Here is a 9,838-nt window from a genome sequence, read left to right on the forward strand (position 1 = left end):
CTAGTGTAAAGTTTCAATTCCCAACTGCTTAAGTACTCTCCTCTTCCTTTGCTTTAAGTAAAAACCAGTAGAGCTTCAGTCTCGTGAAGAGCACTTCTGGTTTTTCTGTTTCATTGTATTTCATCCATCAGACACTAACCAGAACTTAAGATGAATTGTGTGATACAGATGTCTATTGCTTCTAACTGTATATATAAAACTTTTTTTTCTAGGCCTTTAACACACTCCATGCCATGTACCATAGGCCACGGCTTGTCATGTGACAGGAGACATTGTGGAACTGCTGGGGATTCTCCTTCCTGTTCTAAAAGTAGCTCTATATTTTCACGAACGCAAAGGTAGGCCAAGAAAACGAGTAAAACAAGTAACATGGGATAAAAGAATCTCCATGATTATAGTTGGATATGACTTTTATCTAACTCATTGTATGTTTTCCCAAGGCTCGGGGATAAAAAACACAAAACTCGGATAAAACTCATATCCAACAACAAATCATGGAAAATCCTATATTTATCAGGATTTTACATGTAACAGATTCAGGCAAAATGTAGTACAAATAGTACCTGTATAATATATTATGTGGTTCACATACCTTATGTATCATACAATGTTTGGATGGTTTTAATTCTACCAGGTTCAGCCTCCAACGACATGAACACTGTCCTGCAGAACTGGAAAGAGAGAATGGACTTCACAAAGAAGTTACTGACCTTACTGAATTCTTACACACCCCCAGAAATCGGAACCAGCGCTATAGGTAATAAATACATATACTGACCTTACTGAATTCTTACACACCCCCAGAAATCAGAAACAGTGCTATAGGTAAATACTTATATGTAGACTCTTAACCATTAGCTTAGAATAGAGCTTAAAGCTGACATGAAGTCTTAAAAACGCAACATTTTCATCTATGTACGACTTGTTTCATACCAACTATAGCCGTATTCCGCCATATTTCTTTCAGATACCTTGTCTCATTGTAACGATGTATACCCCAATGCGCTCGTTACACTTGAATGATTTCGACTTGTGCACATCTCCGATGGTAAAGCATATGAGAACACATGAGGTGATCAAGACATTTCAAAAACAAAATAAACAACATAATAATCATATTTTTGAATGATTATTGATTTGAATCAAAAGAAAAAAAATGCAAGTTTGGAAGAGAAATTTAGATGCATGAGTACGTATTTTTACAATGCGCCAATTTATGCAGAATAAACTTGAAATAAAAAGCAGTAAAGTTTGCAAATACATTTTGAAAATTATATCATTTGAATGGAACAAAACAACCAACGTCTTTGATTTGCAGGTCCTATGCAATTGATGCATATCGAGAAAACGCCTCGAACGCTGTAAACGTACCCATCCTGGTAATAAGGTTACTGCATCGGTTCGAAGATGTACACAAGTCAAGTGATATACACCCTAATTCCATTTATTGAAATATGCATCACAAAAAAGAAATAAACTCCATAAAAGCTCAATAGTAAACACACTGTCATTTCTCCGTACACACTAGCATGTCGATACACTTAGTTCGTGCCGATCAGATTTTGGCCAGGGAAAATATCACAAGTGGAAAGAGAAGTTATGGTATTTGCGCGGCTGAAAGGGGGGGATATTATAACTGATGTTCATAAGCTATAATTGTGAATTGTTTATCTACATGTAGTTCTAACATACATTTTATACAAAGTCATGTATATAGTCTGCAGTTGATTTGCGTCGCAAAATTCATTTGTCAATTATAACTGATTATTTAGTACTAATCTCAAATCTAAACCAAGTAATTTGATGTACGGCAATAATTTACTTCAGATCTTACAAGAAATTAACCAGAATACAAATTTTTATGTGTACATCTATACATTCTTTAACACACACACACACACACACACACGGAGAAAGGTCATCCCCAGTTCAGATTGACATTTAGGCATTTGATTTTTTGGACGGGGGGGGGGGGGCATACAAAAATAATTGACATGACCGTTATTTAAATATTCTTGGAAGACATAGATTTCTGCCGAATTCAGTTTTGGGATTTTTTTCTTGAAATGTGTCACTCCGACCACAAAGTATGTGCATTTTGAGGAATGTAACTGTTTTATAATTATGTTGTTACAGGAAGTATTTCGAGATTTCAGTATCCCTGTCTAGGTACCGGTATTTTTTTTTTATATATAAATAATTCCTTTAGGTAAATTTGGGAGATAATTTTAAAGTGTAGGGTAGGGGATACTTGACACTGGTTGAACACGGATTATTATTATTTATTCTTTTGTATATTGAACTCTCTCTCTCTCTTTCTGTCTGTAACCACCTGTTGGGGTGATGATAGGTACAACTGTATGAACTTCTGTGTGGTACCATTTATTATGCCTTAGGACAGATCAAGGATTTTTTTTTTCAGGCGGGATGTCGAAGCTTCATGAATAATAATTTTACTTTGGACAGGAAATTAACCCAAACGCCCAAATTGAAAGAGAAACTAGACGTAAATGTATTATGAGCAATGAGCTCACTAAATGATACCCCTTGCCTCCCATGTGGTTATAATGGCAAAGTCCATATTTCGCTAAACCCATACGTGTCAGATCAAAAAGTAAAATAGGAGGTCCATAATGGTAATATGTAATAAACTTAAGATTCTTTGACAGTTTCATTAAATTTCTCTAAGTGGTATAAGAGGATTTGCGAATAAGAGTTTGGTACCCCAAAGCGTAACATACGGACGGACGGACGGACATAACGATTACTATGTAACCTCCCACTTTTCTGGCGGGGGATATAATAAACGTGAAATATACATCACAGGAATAGGAACATTGGAACTTTCTCGAATACCTCCTCAAACGTATTTGTCGAACTTGGACAACAGACAAGAGAATTTTTAAAAAGCTAGTTTAAGGTAGAATGTGGAATTCTCATGAGGAGTTTACGCTCTCTTCCTATATGCTTTTTCTATTAATCATTAATTATTTATGTCTAGAAATTTAATTCACATTAAATTCTATTTTCATTATCATTGTACCAAAGAATCAAACTCGTTTATTATACCCCAGGCGTGAGGTATATTGTTTTTGACCAGTCAGTGATTTTTTTTTTTTTTTTTTTTGGTCAGCTCAACTTAGAATAAACCACTGTACAGAGCTTTTGCGAACTTTGGAGATATTTATAGGAGACAATGTGTGTGTAGATTTGCTCATCACCCAGGAAATTTCGAATTCTTTATTTTTCGGGAATTTCCGCACTTTCTACATTTAGATTTTGGCCATATCTTGAATATAGAGGTGAGCGGTTTGTCAGCGCAACTCCTCATAAACCGCTGCATACAATTTCGTAAAACTTTGCAGACATTTAGGACACAATGTGTATAGATGTTCATATTACAAGGAAATTGCGATTCCATTATTTTTTTCTGGGAATTTCAGCACTTCGACTTTTGGGGGAGCGTGGGGTATGTGAACGTGCTCACTTTTTCTTTCATAGTGCATAAAATTATAAATAACTTTAAATCAAATCATATTAGGTCTAATAAATCCAATAAACAGTATTTATTTGATGATAATTGATCATAAAGAAATCCAATCTGTTTCAGACGTTTTTCTTACATTATTTTCATGAGAGTGTTATGCATGTTTTATTACACCCCCCCCCTTCATATCACGGGATATTATCTTCAAAATGTGAATGATTAGTAATAATGCCTGCTTTTTAATGAATTTGATGAAGTTAAACCATGTACTTAATCGTAAAGTTTATTTACAACATGTACAGACAAGAGTAATGTTTATTTTTGAAAAAAAATACTTGCATTTTTTTTTCAATCAACCCCACTGAGCTTTCAACCTTTGATATTTTCCCTGACGAAATAAAATGATCGGCAGGGGCCACGTGTGTCCAAGCATCTTTTACTGTTGAGTTAGCAATGGATTACATGACTTCTGAGATGCATTTTTCAATAAAAGTAAAATAGGATAATTCTTTCGACATGTGCACATCCCTGTAACGATAGCAGTAGTCAGGTAAATGGTTTTATCACTGCGTTTGACGCGTTTTCTCGACCTGCGTGGGTGTTTGGTGTACATGTATGTATTCCGTGTTAGTTTATTTTCTATATTGCAGCAAATGCATTCAAAAATAATTTAATTCTCGGTATAGTTCTATTTTTTGTTGAATTTTTTTTTTACTTTTCAAACATGTATTTGTTCAGTTTGTGGACTTCTAAAAACTTTGTTATCGGAGATGTGTACATGTCGACAGTCAGGCTAGAAAATCACTCAAGTGAAGCAATCGTACAAGGCTATATATAGCAGGTACAGGTGACCAAAAATTTTCAATTAAATATGGCAGAATCGAAGAAATATGGCGGACAAAGGTGTACAGGAATGTAGTAAGTCGTACAAAGATGAAAAATGATGGCTTTTTAAGAGTTCATGTCAGCTTTAATTTTATTCATATTACCTATAAAGCTATGATTTTTGTCCTTAAAAATTGGGAAACCACATTAAAACAGGGTTAACAGAATCCTGTTTATCATATTTTTTTGTCCCTCTATTTATATAAAGTTTGTATAGTAATTTGAGAATGGTGTTAAAGTAAGATGTACTGTTAATATGATTTATATCTATGTTACTTGTAGATGTTTTGCGTGAAATGGTGCTTACTTATCAGAGTGAATGTGTTCACACAATAGTTCCTGTTCTTACACAAGTTCATCTAGCTTTCCAAGAAAGCAACATCCAGGTAAATTATTTTATCAGCATTTAATAATTTTTTGTTTTAATCAAAACCCTGTTGGCTTTTGTTTAAGGATTTTTAAGTAACATATTAAGTAACTTCTTTCATACATGTATGTTAAAGTTATTTACATGTAAGTTAGAAAATAACAGTCATATTTAAACTTGAAGACTTTTCGATTTATATGCATGTATTTAATTGTTGTATTGATATAAAAAGCAGTGTATTGAAGAACCTGTAGGGCATTATTTTGAGAAGGTGTTATAGATACTGTGTCTATAGGTACTAATACATTTAGCTTGGTATGTTTGTAATGTGAATTTTTATGAATTTTCAGTATCTTCTCCCGGGCCATATTTTCCCAGAAGAGGTCAGAAGCCGATAGGTCCCAAATACAACATCCGTCCCCCACGCCCGCAGTTCAACATGATGTTACATTCTAGTCAGATAGAGGCTACCAAGGTACACTACTATCAACAGTTATTTATTTACAAGTATATATATACATGTTGGTGAATCCTAAAAACCAGCAAATCATGAATTTATTAAGTTTTGGGTCCTCATGATGTGTGTTTGTCAATGCAATCCAAGATCCTTCTTCTGTTTGATTTACGATAACATTATTTAGAACATGTTTGATCAGTTTGTTAGATTTGGAATATTACTCTAACAAAAATAATACTACATACATGTGATTCAATCCACTTTAGAGTGGTTAAATCTTGTTACACTTATTTTACAGGGTGTTGATGAGATGTATGATGCTGCTTTAGCGGAGTTTTTCACCCCGTATCACATGTTGGTGGATCTTATCTGCCGAGTAGCTGTTGATCACCAAAGTCTTTCAGAACCTATAATAAACCTAAGTATGTACCGGTAATTTAGTTGATGAAATACACACGTAAAATCAATTTTTAAAAGAGAGGCTAAAAGAGGTACATGTAAAAAGTACTCAGTGATAAATTTTATGTATTGTATCAGTTTTGCAACAGTACATGGTCTTACACTGGCTTTCCTTTTGGAGTATCATTAGCAAGTTTTGAACAGATGAGAAATTGCATATATTATATATGTAGAGTAAATGTTTTCAGAGGTTGTCAAGCCCGTTATTTGGTATGACTTTGTATAAACTTATTGTAGGTGCTATGGTTGCCATTGAGGGTCCCCATATTTTGCAAAGTTATGGTTTGAAATCTATCATTCTGAGGTAAGTTACACAAGAATAAAGAAAAACTACATTCTTTTAAAAATAAGTGAATTAATAATAAAGAAAATAGATTGCGACAAAGGTTTTTTATTTTGCTACTTGCATTGATGACGGAAAAAATGTTGATTGTATCCTTAATTAATGCTGTTGACCTGCGTCTACTGTGAGTCTTTTTTCTGTTGCAGGTTGACCGGTCCTGTATCAGGACTTTATGTAATTGTAGCTACTTTATTGAATATGTGGACTCAGTATTACTTGATGAGAGGTTGTCTCTTAACAACCATAATATCTATTAGTTCTTCTGCAACTTTTTTCCAAAGGTAAACTTATTTCATATCTTTAATTTAAAATACACTCCCTTAGATATAAAGTTCAACAGGCAGAAATCAGAATATTATCTAATCATCTCAAGTGTACTGATGTATTTACACCCCGCTTCGAAAAAGGGAGGGCATATTGCTTTGATGCTGTCTGTTGGTCCACCATCATTTTCCATTCATTTTCTTTGCAGAGGTTGCACATATTCAAATGAAATTTGATATACAGTTTTAACATAAGAATATCTAGGTCAGGTGTTGTTTTGGGTACGATTGAGTCATTTTGGGTAAAGTTATTCCACTTGGACTTCGAAAAATTCCTTTTATAACTCAGTGGTTGCTGTAAATAATAACAACAAAAGCTTAGATCAATTGTGATTCAAAAACCTGGCCCAAATATTAAGTTAAATCTTTGATTTCTTACTGTAGGTTCATCAGCAAGTTTTGAGTGATCAAGGGAGATCCCTACTGGACAGCCTTGTAGCATCTGTTACAGCAGAGAAAGCGGCCATTGAAAATGTTCGTTATGAGAAAGAACTGACAAGCATTTGTCAGAGGGTAAATGGGGTAGGTAGTCTTACTGTGCATGAGCTGTATTGTTTACATAATATGCAATTATTTATTTGTCATAAAATGATTTGGCAATTATACAGTGGAATGATGCTAGGACAGTTTTATTTCCTTGCAAGTATTTGAATGCTTCTAAACTTTCTTAAATTGTTGAATTTGACAGGACTTGAGAGCTATGCTATTGATATTTTCTGTCCAACCACCCAAAAAACTAAATCCTTTGCTGGAAGACAGCCTTCATTACATTCTACAAGTTTGTCGTGACCACCAAAAACAACAGGAGAATGCTCATCAATCCCAGAATTCCCTCAAAAGGTCAACTTCTGACCCAAGTCAGAGTGAAAAAGAGGATGTTAAAGAGCAAGGTAATATTTTCTGACAGCAAGAATATGAATGCTTAAAACATATGTTGACAGCAAGCAGTTAATAAACAGCAAAAAAACTTGTTTGTAAATTGTATACCACTTTAACTTTGAAACCCCTATCCCTCACTTCTTTTCTTAAATTCATGTCCTCGAATACTGCAGATTAAATTTCTACCGGATTAACTGCCAAGAACCTTTACATCTGATTTAATTAGGCAAAATGGATCAATCCTTCTCAGTCACAGAAAATTTTTCTAAATCTGAATGAAATACAGTCAAACTTTGTTATCTCAAACCAGATGGGATGAGATAAAACTTGAGATAGCAGAGGATTTGAGATATCAAGGGTAAAATACTTTTAGAATACGTAGTTGAGAATTCCACATCACTTCGACATATCCATGGTATTCAAGGTATCAAAGTTTGAGAGACTGAAGTTCAACTGTAGTATGCACCCAGTCATGAATCTCACCTTGGGTCACATTTTCATGAAACGTGTTACATTTTTGCACAATTAGTAGAGTATCAATAGTCAAATAAAACCAATTGAATATAAAAATTTATATTTCCAATAAATTGGCAAGATTTGACAAATTAGTAAATAAATGCTGTTTGATGGAACATTTCATTTTGATTTGAGTGTTTTATAGTACATTTAATGCAGATCTAAATTTGATAAAACAAACTTTTGGAAAACACTTAACAGTGAAAACTCACTTTACACTTTCAGAAACACCTTCTAAGAAGAGATGAATAAGTAAGGATGAAGAAGGTGATGAAAAAGAGACCAAAGTTTCAAAGTCTGAGGATCAGTCTAAAGACCCAAAAGCAGAAAAGTCCCAAGGAGAAGTTTCTGAGACCAACAACAAGAGTGGTAGTGACACTAGTCAAAACAAAGCAGAACCTAGCCAAGAACAGACAGACAAACCAGAGGTCAAAGAGGTCAAGGAGGAAGAACCTTGTACCTCAGGTCAAGGACAGAATGCTGAGTCTGCCGTGTGTGAAGAAACTCCACGAAGGAAAAATGCCACAATGGTGGATATTGTTGCCAAACATATCGAAAGCTTGTTTGCATTGATTGAAAAGAAACAATGAGGAAACATAAACTTTAGATATCACTGCCTGAAAATTACTGTAAAGAATGTGTGTGAAGGAAGTGAAAGCTGTTGTTTTGAGGACTTGTAGTATTTTAAATCATGAATTAATTGATTGCAAATTCCATGAAAGAGAGACATGTTTTAAGGACTTTATGTGTATGCTCAAATACATGAATGTTACTGGTATATGTATCGGACATAAATTCAATTTGCAATCAAATTAGATTGTTCAGTTAAAAAATGCATCTGCACCATACTTGTTAAACAGCGACCCTGCATAAATTCCTCTCTTACACAGTATGAATTGTTTGAAGACATCTGTCCTGTCTATAAATTGTGACTTGTGCATTTACTTAGGTGTTCTTGACATATTCTACAGGTATAAATGATTATTGATTAGAGAATACAAGGTTGAATGAGAAAACTTGTTCCAATTTTTTTTTATATAATTTAACCAAGTTCTAATACTATAAATCAAATAATTATCTTTTTTGTATAGAAATGGAGACAGGAGTTGGTGTCAGTGCTGATTTTAGTATGTGCAATGTGATATCACTGCCAGATACTCAACAATAATATACATTATATTTTGCTTGGATTATTTCATATCAGCCCAAGACAAATCTTAATTATAAATTAAAAACCACAAAGATCAAATATCTGGGTTATTCACTTTAGAAAGATAAGAAAATAAGATTTATGTTTTAAAAATAAGTCTGTCAAAACTTCTAAACTTGGTGGAAATTGAAGTCAGTAGAAGTACATGTAGTAGAGAAGTCAGTAGAGAAGTTTTTACCCACACTCTTAGGTGCACATGTACTACAGGCAGTTTGTGACAGAAATTTAAAATCTGTTGCTCTGGGCTATTCATACATGTACAGTGTATTTATGAATTCTCCTGAAAAAAAGACGGAAAAAGGCATAAATTTAGATAAGACAGTAAAAGAGCTGCCTAAAGCAAGTCTACAATCAGGACTTATTGAAAGTGATTCGCTTCTATTTTTGAAAAAAAATCTGCAAGAAAGTTTAATATTTTTTATGTGTACACTACATGTTGTTTGTAATTCACTTTCTTGTGTGATTCATCATTGTCCACTTGAATAGAGTGGTCACATATGGATCAGTTTAATGTTTATAATTTTATGAGCATAAGGACCACCAATGCTATCTTGAGATTGACACAGAATTATGCAGATCACCTGAAAATTGCAGAATAAGCTAAATCTAGCCAATTCAGAGAATCTGAGTCTACCCCTAAAGGAAAAGAGAAGAGCATGCATGGATCTAGATTGGAGGATGGGGGTACTTTAAGAGGGTTGCCATTGGGCAGTGCCATAGGGAGTTAATTAATAAATTTGTAAAACCTCAAAGTTAAGCCTCTTGACATATCACCCGGAAATGAGAGTTTTATATAGAAAATATGAATTTACAACCTTGACCTCAAATGAGTAGCAGTTTTTTAGATCATAGGGAGTTATGTTGTAAAATTTCATTGCAGAAGCTTCTCACAGAAACAAAGTGTGTTCAGAC

At 33.9% G+C, this 9,838-nt stretch overlaps 1 pseudogene; it reads left to right on the forward strand.

Annotated features, from left to right (window-relative positions):
• Positions 1 to 212: 212 nt before the first annotated feature.
• On the forward strand, positions 213 to 8,523 carry LOC134270267 (ubiquitin carboxyl-terminal hydrolase 34-like; annotated as a pseudogene).
• The last annotated feature ends 1,315 nt before the right edge of the window (positions 8,524 to 9,838 follow it).

This window comes from Saccostrea cucullata, unplaced genomic scaffold, assembly GCF_032062105.1.
Source record: "Saccostrea cucullata isolate Sc308-1 unplaced genomic scaffold, CSIRO_AGI_Scuc_v1 ctg17740, whole genome shotgun sequence".
NCBI classification, from domain to species: domain Eukaryota; kingdom Metazoa; phylum Mollusca; class Bivalvia; order Ostreida; family Ostreidae; genus Saccostrea; species Saccostrea cuccullata.